Below are 11,891 nucleotides of genomic sequence, written 5' to 3'. Positions count from 1 at the left end.
GGGGTAGTCTCCGAGCGACAAGCATTTAACTGTTGTGAAATGTGCAACGATTTCTGGAGAAAGCCCTCCAAGCCCACTGAGTCTTCAATAACAGACATCTGCTGTTTTATGGAGGGTGCAAGACCCGTCGATAGGCGGCGAGAAGTGCTGTCTCGTTCCACCCACTGCCGGCGGCTAGAGTGCGAAATCTTCACGGTGTAATCATGGATGGACATGTTGGCTTGTCGTAACTGAAAGAGCTCTTCGTGAGCGGAGATGGAGGAGGCTGTATGGCTGAACACTTCACTGAAATGGTCGGTGAAGGCACCCAGTGACCGCACGACGGGCTGTGTGAATTCCAGAGCGCCTCAGCCCACTGTAGGGCTCTTCCGGACAGCAGGGACATGATGAAAGCTATCTTTGCCCGATCGTTCAGGAATTGGTGAGGTTGAAACTCAAAGTACAGGGAACACTGAAGCAAGAAGCCACTACAGGTGGCCGCATCGCCGGAGTAGAGGGTAGGTTTGGCCATTGGGCACCCGGAAGGAGATGGGATGGCCGGAGGAGGCTGGAGGGCTTCATGGAGAGCGTGAACTAGTTCGGTGAATGGGTCCGGTGTTGGAAGAGCTTGGTCTTCCATCTCAGTTTAACAACGTCCAATACTCCTTTTTGAGGGGTTGGTATTCTGTCAGGTTTGGACGGAGAGGCAAACACAGGGTTAGTGGGAACACACTTCTTTTATTTCCTTCCCACAAACATAAACTGATCCCGAAGGATTTCAAACAAAACGTAACTTAAAACAAAGGGGTCCTTTAACTCAGTGACTTCGTCCAACTCAAAGTGACACTTTTGTGATAGGTCGGTCGGTGAGGCTTACAGGACGGAGGATCCAGGCAATCCAAGAGGTGAGTAGGGAAGTGAGCCAGGCTTACGACCTTGATACCAACCAACGCAGGATTGTGGTGAGTGACTTGATATAGCGAGCAGGTAAGTGATGACAGGTGGTAATCAGTACTCCGGTGATTGCGAACGGGTGTAGGTGGTTGGTGTGGATGACGCTGTGGGCGGATCTGTGACAATAATATAGTTATTTTTTATCTTTATAGTTATTGTTCTTGGCCTTTTTTATTTTTTTACTTATTTATTTATTTTTGCTCATCCAAGGCTCCATTTATTTAATCAAAAATACAGTAATAACTGTAATATTATGAAATATTATTAGAATTTAAAATACCTGCTTTCTATTTAAATATATTTTAAAATGTAATTTGTTGACAAAGCTGAATTTTCAGCATCATTACTCCAGTCTTCATTGTCACGTGATCCTTCAGAAATCATTCTAATATGCTGATTTGCCGCTTAAGAAACATTTCTGATTATTATCAATGTTGAAAACATTCGTGGTGATGCATTTGTGGAAACGGTGATTCTTCGATGAATAGAAAGTTCAATTTATTTGAAATAATTTTTTTATTTTTTTAACATTATAAATGTCCTTACGAATACTTTTGATAAATTGAATGTGTGCTTGCTGAATAAAAGTATACATTCTTTAAGAAATTGACTCTTCACAAATACAGCTGATCTGGTATCCATCATAAATAAATCACAAGATCCTCTTTAGCACAGTAAACAGAGTGTTGACATCTTCAAGGAAATGTCAACCTAAGTGCTAAACCACAAAATCGCACACCCTCATTAAACACTGTTCTGCTTTCTGGTTCAGGTCACCAGCAACAATAACAGTCTGCATCAAATTGGATTCCAGCTGAGACATGTGAGAAGAGCTTTCAGGCTGCATGCAACTTTAAAACACTTCCCTCCGCCTGTCTCTGTCTCTCTTTCCGTGCAGAGAATATAAGTTGTCTCATGTGATTTATGGAAGCGTGAGTAACAGGCTAATCTGTTGGGCTGGTCAGTGGTTGGAGGTCTTTGTGCGTTGGCCCCGGGCTCTGTGGTCTTTAATGGCTGAGGCTCCACGCCATCATCTGCTTCGCATTGGCTAGCGGTGCATTGCATTATGGGGTCACTGAGGTTCTCCTCTTCGTATTCTCCTGTGGTTTGGAGGGTCTTCACGAGATCGTTTGAGAAACCGTTGTGGAGTTTGTGCATATTTAAGACATGCTGTGCATGCAGAATGAAGTGTGCATGAATTTGCATGTGCTGTCTGTGTTGTTTAAACACCTGATTGATTAAAGGAAGTATGCAAAAAAAGGTAACGGAACAAACATGCTCGAAAAATAGTGTTGAGCGTAATTTGCATGATGCAGTGTTGTAGGCTGTTTTTGTGGGTTAGTTCCTGGAGGATGCAGCAGACTAACTTTATCTGGTAAACTTTACTGGTACTGTACAGCATTTCACCATTATTGTGATCTAAACACCTAAACTAAATCTTAAAAAATCCAGAAATATTGCAGACTACACTAAAGTGTTACTTTAGTAGGCCCTATCATTTATATACTATTGTAATTAGATATTTTCACTTTCATTGTAGGTTTAGTAATTTGTGTGCTTTTGTCATAATTTTAAATATGTCTTTACAGTTTTTTATTTATTTATTAGTTTTAGTTTATTTAGTTTTAATTAGTTTAGTACTTCAAGTTAACCCTTGTACTGAAAATCCTATATGAAATTTAGTATGCGAAGGTATTATTTGGTATTAATTGGTACTATTTACAAATATTGGATTTAATCTTTTTATCAACCTTTTTTTTTTTGAGTGAAAAAAGCTTTATTTGTGGATAATTTTTGTCATTTTCACCCAAAAAAAAGGTTGATAAAAAGATTGAATCCAATATTTGTAAATTATACCATAATGAGATATTTACAAGTAATTCTTTTGTAGGCCGATAGTATAACAAGGTGGGGGAGAAAATATTAAGAAAAATAAATAAATTGATAAGTTAAAAATGAGAAATATTGCATTTTCATTTTGCTGAAAAATAAGTTGTTTTATATTTTATTTTATTTCAGTTAACTTTTTTTTTCCAAGTAGGAGAATATATATATATATATATATATATATATATATATATATATATATATATATATATATATATATATTTAATTGTTAACTACAGTAACCCTGGTACACTATATATAATTAAATAATTATATACACTAAATACATTGATGTATTACTGCTGCTGTGAGCAATATAAATTGTATGCAAACATTTCTTATATTAATTATTAATTATATAAATATTAAACCTTTACCAGTGTGCTTAAACTGGATTGTTCATGAAAACTGCATGCAAAAGTGGAGCAACTGCTCTTAAATTCAGCCCTCATGGTTTGAGGTCTTTTGCATGTAAAGATGCTGTTTTATCAGGAATTTCTCTTTGTAGTCTCATCCATATACAGATTCAGCGTGTGCTCAGAGAAGCGAAGGGCAGTTTCTGTCGTGTGTCTCATTGAGAGGAACTGTTTTTGTGCAGCTGAACACTATAAAACCTGCTGGTGCTGCCATAATTACTCAAGCAGCTATGATGCATTTGGACTGCGTAAAAATGTGCCCTGGAGCACACAGGAAAACATGGCTATAACCTCAAAGCATGTTCAGCTGACAACAGAAAGAGAAAGGGTGAGAAAGAACCCGAATGAGAGGGAGAGAGAGAGAGAGAGGGAGGAAGTCCTGTGATGACTCAATGGTAAATTGATTTGGGCTCCGAGTGGCAGGAGCAGATGAGTCAGAGTTTCCACTGTGACCAGCTCTACCTCTCTTTCTCTCTCTCTTTTACTATCTCTCTTTTCCTCTTTCTTTGTTTGCATATGTCTGCATGTATAGGTGCGTTTGTTTGTACAGTGTATGTGTGTGTGTGTGTGTGTGTGTGTGTGTGTGTTTCATTGTGCTGAAAACTCATGTATATCTACATTATGTAATGTTACTTAATATGTTAAAATGCTCATGCACACAGTGCATTTGCTAATTTATGCTGCTATAAATCATTTACTTGGCAAAATGACTGTTAGGTAAAAAATGTAAAGAAATATTTTACTATTTTTACTGTTTATTTAATAATGGAAGACCATTTCTGCCAAAATGAAAAAGGTAATTGCAACTTTTTATCTCATTATTCTGAATTTGTCTTGCAATTCTGAGTTTATATCTCACAATTTGAAAATTGTTTCCTGCAATTCTGAAAAAAAAAAATAAAAAATCTGAATTGCAAGATATAAACAGAATTATGGGATATAAACTCACAATTCTGACTTTTTTCCTTTAATTCTTATTTGCATCTGGAAATTTGTTTTTCAGTTTCTTCCGTAAAATAAAAAAGGCAATTTAAAAAATTTGTAGCAATTGTGAGTGTATATAAAATTGCGCTTTATATATATATATATATATATATATATATATATTTAAAAAGGTCAGAATTGTGAAATATAAACTCAGAATTGCAAGGGAAAAAAATCAGAATTGTGAAATAAAAAGTCACAATTACCTTATTTATTTATTTATTCCATGGTGTAAAGAAGTTTGCATATTTCATCATCTTTTCTGTTGCTTCAAACCTGTATACTGTGATTTATTTTGTAATTTTATTTATGTGGAACATGAAAATGACAGTATTTTAATTTTCTTTACACATACAATGATATTTATTACATAGTAATAATATTGGTAAAACTTTAAAAAAACAACATAAAACCATTTTGTGTGAAAAATCTAAGCCATTATTTACTAAATCACTTCTTGCATGCCATGTGACCAAACATCCATTTAACATTAAATCTTAACATGAAATCGGTGAAAGTCGTGTGAACTACTTTGCTAATTTTCAAAACAACTGCATTTCCTCTTGTGTGATATTTTGTGCAGATGGATCAGAATTTGGAGCTATATTCTTACCATATGCTTTGCATGTTAAATTCATATTGCATTTATCTGCATGGTGAGGAAACTGCATGTGTGGCCTAATGTGGGACTCTAATCTTCTTTTTTCATAACCAGTTGACCTTGGAAACATTGTGTCAGAGATGGTTTATGGCCGTCAGGTTGCTTTTAGAGTGGCCTACGACTGGCTGATCATGAATCAGACGTAGGTGGGTCACGAACGCTCTCTCTCAGAATGAGAAAGCTCTGGGTGAGTGAGTGGGCACAGCAGCTCTGAATCTGTGGGCTGAGGCCACAAACGCTACAAATAAACATGGGGGGATTTTCACTGAAACAGCACGATCGTGCATGCATTGGCTAGAAACTATTCAGCCATCTGAAACTATTCTGAAACTATTCTCTTTTTTTCTTAATAGTTATGCATGCCATTTTTAGGATTTTGATAGAGATTTTTACTTTTATACTGTACTTTTGTGTATGTATTCACTACTGCTCATAAAAAATTTTTTAATGGTGTTGAAAGAAGTCTCTTGTACTCACTAAAGTTGCATTTAATCAATCAAAAATGCAGTAAAACATTAATTTAAAATATTGTTACAATTAAAATTAGATTAATTAATAAATATCATTTATTCCTTTGATGACAAAGAAGCTGAATTTTCAGCATCATTACTCCAATCTTCAGTATAGTAATTGTATATGCATAATAATATGCATGTATCATATGTGTAATATGTAATTGTGTGTGTGTGTGTGTACATATATTTAATGTACAATTAAATATAATGTATAAGTTTAATAAGATTTAAAGTATAAGCATATTTATTATATTAATTAATACATTTATATGAAATCTGAATTTGGTCCTGTCAGCCACTCTTACTTTGGCCTAAATGGCCTGTCATTCTTTTTTTTTTTTTTTTTGTTACCTTGTATTTTTTTTTTAAATAAGTTTGACTCGAGAATAAGAAAACTGCATGAATAACAACCTGAATTTCGGTGTGTTTCTCACAACGTTATCATATGGCTTCAAAAGACTTATAGTGCATACGCATTTTTATGTATTTCTTTTGTGTGTGTGTGTGTGTAATTTTAGTTTATAACCTGTGGTGGTATGAAAAAATTTTTTGTGGGGGGTTTCATGCAGAAACTAACATACAGGCCCTGAGTAAATAATGACATTTTATTCATTCAAGTAATTATTCACTTCACCTCAACCTTTGATGCAACATGTCAGCTACACTTTGACTTATTTGGCAATCTCAGATGGCCATTCCAAACACACACCGAGCAGCTGATCGTCCGGTCCTCCAGTGGTCATCCTGACCAGCGTCTGCTGTTGCAATGGCAGTAATGGGAGCGCTCTGATAAGACGTGCCCTACATAGCACATGTGTGAGTTCTCGGCAAGATAAGCCCTGTCTGCATTAGACTCTTTGATATGGCAGTTCCTCTGATAGCATCTCAATACATGTGGCAAACTGCTAACTGCGCCGGCGACGCTTGCCCTTACAGATGCAGAGATAACTGCGACAAAGCATCACCAGCAGGAAGGGCTCCACTTTATTTGGCTGTGAAGGTGATAAGGGATGCTCTGTTATTCTTTCCCCTTTGTTGCCACGGATACAGCAAATGAAATTAGTGAGGCGGGGATCAAAACATGACATGTCGAACGCACAATGTGTTTATCTTTAATGCTTGCTGTCTGCTCTCATCTAATGTTAGATGCAGGGAAAAACTGGGCAGGAATAGACACATACAGTATGTAGTATGTACAGTCTCACCCATAAAATATTGTTATTTATTTAGCATAAATATAAACATTTATTCTGGAGTCATGTTATAATTTAATTAACATCCAAAAAGGAATAATTTACAATAATTATTGCAAAATAAGCTCAGTTTGATCCCGATTGGTGTTGAATGACCCTAAAAAAATTATTTTGCAATAATGTTACTTATACCTAAACAATTTAGAAAAGTTCAGTCGATTAACATTTTATATCATCGCCATGATATGTATGGTCAATCACCCAGCCCTAAAACATGCAGTAATGCTTTAAACACATTTGACAAGCTAGTTGATAAAAAATAAAGAAAGAAAGAAACGATTACCTATCAAAACTGATTGGCTAATGCTATTTTTCCCCTTGTCTGTGTTCTTTTATTCTTTCATGTTTTAACTGAAATCAACAAGTACAATTGACCATGACACCCTCATCTTATTTTATGCCATACAAGCCGCTCACCCAATGCAAAATGGAGTACAGCTGCAGTTCACATGCATGATTGCAATGGTTTAAAGTTAAAAACGTCTTGATGGATTTGTTTATTACAAACGCACAGCTTTTTGTTTCACAAGACGTTAATTGATGGACTGAAAGAGTGTGGATTACTTGTGGATTATTGTGATGTTTTTATCAGCTGTTTGGACTCTCATTCTGACGGCACCCATTCACTGCAGAGGATCCATTGGTGAGCAAGTGATGTGATGCTAAATGTCTCCAAATCTGTTCCATTGAAGAAACAAACTCATATAGCAGAAGGTGTTTTTTTGGCTAAATCTTTGCTTTAAACACTCCTGCTGTAGACATGCTATAATCAGTTGCAGTTATACATAAAAATGTAACATCAGTATTAGTCACCGATGTAATTTCAGATAACTGTGGGAGGAAGATCTGTGTAGACAAAAACTAACCACAGCCTGACTGTTGTTTAGAGCTCTACAGATACCAAACGCCATTTGCAGGAAAGATAGACAATAGCAGGCTATTTTAAATGCAACTAAATGTGACCATGATATGCTGATGAGTTTTAAGAAATTGATTTCGGTCCTGCTTCGCTGTTATAGATGTATTAGCACAGAGAAACAAAATCTGTTGTTTTATAAAAGTTATCAGTGTGGTTTCACTCAGTCATACTGTAGACGTCATTACACTACTTTCATCTACACAGCAAAAATTAAAGTGTTGAAATTTCAGTGTTAAACATTTCTGAGTTGATTTCAACACCCAAAGAGTAATTTTAACACATTCTGAGTAAAATGGTGTCCGGTGTTGGAGTTACTTGACAGAGTGTGATCATCAGTGTTAAAACAACTCCAAAGAGATGTAATTATACTCCGCCCCCGCATTTCCGGCCATTGCTGGAGAAACCGCCGCCATTATCCTCGCATGGGTTCGAACGGTAGGTAAATTAAATCATGCTTACTTAAACATTTATGATTTATGATATGCAAATTCAATATAAGCATGTACGGAGTAATATTACGTAGTACGGAGCACTGCACAGAACATGCAGACAAATGTAGTAATATATTAAAATGTGGACACGAACGAAGTACAATGTGGCTAACGTTACTACTTGTCACCTTAAATTGTGGCCGCGGTATCATCTCTCTCTCTCTCTCTCTCTCTCTATGCATATGTATGTAAATAAACAGATATATCCTTTTATATACATATGCAGTGACGCGCACGCACACACACACACACACACACACACACACAAACACATACGCATGCACATACATACAAGTTACACACCTATTTGTTACTGTTCACAGAAGTTTGAGTTTTATTAAATTTGAAAGTATTGTCAAGCACTCAAAATAAAAAAAAAATTGCCATTTCATATTTCTGATCCTTGTGCTGGTCATCATAATATTTGTTATATTTTAATATTTTCTGATTCTTTAGAATTTTCAGACTCCTTGTCTTCCATATCTGAGACGTCTGACTCAAGCAACAGCACAAGTGCATGGACTAATCCCTAGCAAGAGACAAATAACTGAGGAGACATCTGCACTGCCTCTTAAACAGGTTAGAACAAAGCTTTTTATGAGTCTCCGAGTTTGTTCACCCATAAATTAAAATTCTGTCATTAATTACTCACTTATGTCATTCCACAACTGTAAAACTGTAAAAAAGTGCTTTTGTTTGCGCAAAAAAACTAATTTTACCATCATTTAACACTTCATTTACAAACTATTGATCTCCAAAAGTATTCTTGCAACAGCTCACATGGCAACACAACACACATGTCAAGGTGTTCTTGTGAATGTGGGTTGGAGAGTTATATTTTGCACAAACAAAGCACTCATGTCGCTTCATAAAAATTTAGATGGAACCACTGTAGTCACATGATTTATTTTAATGACATATTCACTACCTTTTCTGGGTCTTTAAAGTGGTAGTTGTGTGGACTGTTAGTGGAGTGTCAGAGAACTGTCAAATTTCATAAAAAAATATCTTCATTTGTGTTCTGAAGATTAACAAAAGTCTTATGGGTTTGGAACAAAATACGGGCGAGTAAACATGACAGAATTTACTTTCTGGGGCAACACTTTTTCTCCCCCCTCCGAATCTGTAGAAATTTGTGAATCACCATGCTCATGTTTTTATTTATTTTTTATTAGATGGTTAAAGATGTGTTAAAGTTCAAGTCTGGTGGTGAAGCAGTACTACAGGAGTATCAAGAAACAGAAACCCTTACAGATGCCACAAGAAGACAAATGATTAACATACTGGTGGCTCACATGATTGATACACATGGGTATTTTATTTTTATTATTATTTTTTAAACCAAATAACTGCATGGCCATTGTGCAAATTAAGATAACTAGTTTATCTTCCCTTAGGCAACTCCCTACTAAAGCAATCAGAAAACAGAATGCTCTTGGCATAGTGATGCTGTTCCCTTCCCTCAGAGATCCATACTCCAAGAAAGGCTCCGTAAGTCATTGTTTGCATCGCACTTTCATGTCATACTTGCAATGTTATGACAGGCTGTTTCTATGACATTGAAATTTGATTCTTTGAGATTTTAGCCTGAATATGACACAGGATATTTAAAAAAAATCTTTCAGGAACACTTTTATGATGCTGCAAGTGACACAGGATACATTGCCTGGCGTAATAAAAACAGTCCACAGCAATATGGAGCGATGCCACCAGACAGCCCTCTTCCTCAACAGGTAGATGAATGTTTAAAATTATCTCTGTTCTTAAACTGAAAAAGTATTGCATTTGAAGATTCCCATTAATTAATTCATGTGAATCTTTGTCTTCAGTCTACAGCCAGGAAATGGCATCCCTTCTTTTAATCCCTTCCACCACTTCCAGGAGGACTGAAGTCTCCAAAAATTGCATGCGATGCAGCTGAAAGCCATGTAATCTATCATAAGGTAGTGGCATTTTACAAATGTGTTGTGGGTCATTGTTTGAACAGTCACTTTTATGTTGTTGTTTTCTCTGTGACTGCACATTATGTTTATGTCTAATATTTGGTTTTCATTTCAACTCTTGTCATGCTGCAGTTTGGAGAAGCACCTCAGCAACAACCATCCGTTCCTCCTTGCTGTTGGACGTCAGAAAAGCAACAGCTTCTACATCGCCTTGGATAAGCATCTCCTCCCATGCCAGGCAAACTGCTTCCTTGGAGCATTTGATGAACTTTTAAATTTTGTGCACATTTTAGCACATTTTGTGTTCAGTTTGCCATATGATAGTGCACTTGTGAACTTTTACACATTACTACACATTTTTATGAGCATCTTCATGCATTCAGAGTACTACGAAGTGAGGAAAGGTGTATTATAAAAATGTCAGAGATTAAATTTTATGAGCCATTTGATATTCAAAACTCATAGTGTGGCAGATGAAAGTTTGTATATCATTCCTTCTTTTGTAATGTTTTAATTCTACTTCAAATTGCACTGCAAGGGAGAATTAAAAATAAACATGTCGATGGAAATTATGTTGTGTGTTGTAGTTGATTTAACTATGTTTTCAGTATATTTAACAGTGTTTTGTTGATCTTTTAACCACCTAAATTCTAAATTCCAACCACCTAAAACATGCAACTCTTAAACAGTGTTGTTTTTCTGTATCCCTTTTAGTGTTATTTTAACACTTTTTTAGAGTCAAATAAGGAACTCTGGCATAGTGTTAAATGTTTAACTATTTTGAAAGTGTTAATTTAACTCCAGAAAGTGTGGAGCTATATAAACTCTGAAAAAGTGTTGAAATCAACACTGGACTTTTTGCTGTGTAGTTGTATTGTGAAAGTCGTTTAGTGTGATTTAGTCAAGTATGTGACATTACCGTTTGACAGCTCTAAAACAGCAACATATCAAATTATGAATTCCTGACACAGTTTGATACTCAGCATTGAATTAAATTGAGATTATGTAGCTTGATGTTTTTGGGCCTTGTTTTTGAGTTAGTGCTGTGGTTTATGGGAACTACAATTGATGTTGGTCCAAGAACACATAATCACATTGTGTTCTAGAGGGCATCAATGCAATTTTTACTTAGTCATACTGCAACCACTCACTAGTGAACAATCCTGAAGGAATGAGATTATAAAAAACGAGTCCCTACTACAGTGATTAAAAAAGGTATAACATGCCTCTGTGGAAAATAAAAGAAATTCTTTTTGGATTTTAACCACCTGTTCCAGAGTGAAGATGTTATTTTAATTAGGTTTAATTATTAGATTGTGATAGGTTAAAAATCTAAAAAACATTTCTTGAGCGGGGCTGTAATTTCACCCAGTCATGCTGCAGAAACAATCAGTGTAGTTCAATCCAGTCATACGGCACGCTGGGTTCTCCAGGGAGTCATATTTCAGAATGGGCTTCTTGGCATCCGGAGCTGTACTGTTTGAGAATGGAGGCAGGCCACGGGCTGGATGAGTCATGGTCATTGATGAAGAGCTCAGCATTCAGTTCCTGTGCAGGAACCACAGGATGTACTTTATGTCTCCATCCTAACACACCTCTCACTTTTACATGAACAGAGCGTTCTAGAACAGTTCTACATTAATAAATGTATACATAAAATCTTTTTTTTCTTTTCATTTTTGTATGTATGTGTGTCAGATGTAGCATATGCTTCTTTTTATTTTTAAATTAAATTTTGTATAATATTTATATTATATGTACATATACACATATGTTTTATAGAATAACAATAATAATACAAAATATATAATCATAATTATATTATTATTATTATTATTATCATTAATATATACATTTTATTTCTTTTATTATAAATTGTACATAATATG

At 35.6% G+C, this 11,891-nt stretch overlaps 1 long non-coding RNA gene across 3 annotated transcripts; it reads left to right on the top strand.

Annotated features, from left to right (window-relative positions):
* Nucleotides 1-7,793: 7,793 nt before the first annotated feature.
* Nucleotides 7,794-10,684, top strand: LOC131527281 (uncharacterized). Of its 3 annotated transcripts, XR_009267623.1 has the most exons (7): nucleotides 7,797-8,003; nucleotides 8,516-8,638; nucleotides 9,235-9,371; nucleotides 9,457-9,550; nucleotides 9,685-9,792; nucleotides 9,889-10,002; nucleotides 10,135-10,682. It is a non-coding gene; the product is annotated as an uncharacterized LOC131527281 (long non-coding RNA). The 3 variants fall into 3 exon arrangements; XR_009267624.1 differs by having other exon boundaries at nucleotides 7,794-8,007; nucleotides 9,235-9,550; nucleotides 10,135-10,684; XR_009267622.1 differs by having other exon boundaries at nucleotides 7,795-8,003; nucleotides 9,235-9,550; nucleotides 10,135-10,683.
* The last annotated feature ends 1,207 nt before the right edge of the window (nucleotides 10,685-11,891 follow it).

This window comes from Onychostoma macrolepis, chromosome 20 (genome assembly GCF_012432095.1).
Source record: "Onychostoma macrolepis isolate SWU-2019 chromosome 20, ASM1243209v1, whole genome shotgun sequence".
NCBI classification, from domain to species: Eukaryota; Metazoa; Chordata; class Actinopteri; order Cypriniformes; family Cyprinidae; genus Onychostoma; species Onychostoma macrolepis.
Note: the sequence above shows the minus strand (reverse complement) of the source record. Positions and strands in the feature narration are given on the sequence as shown.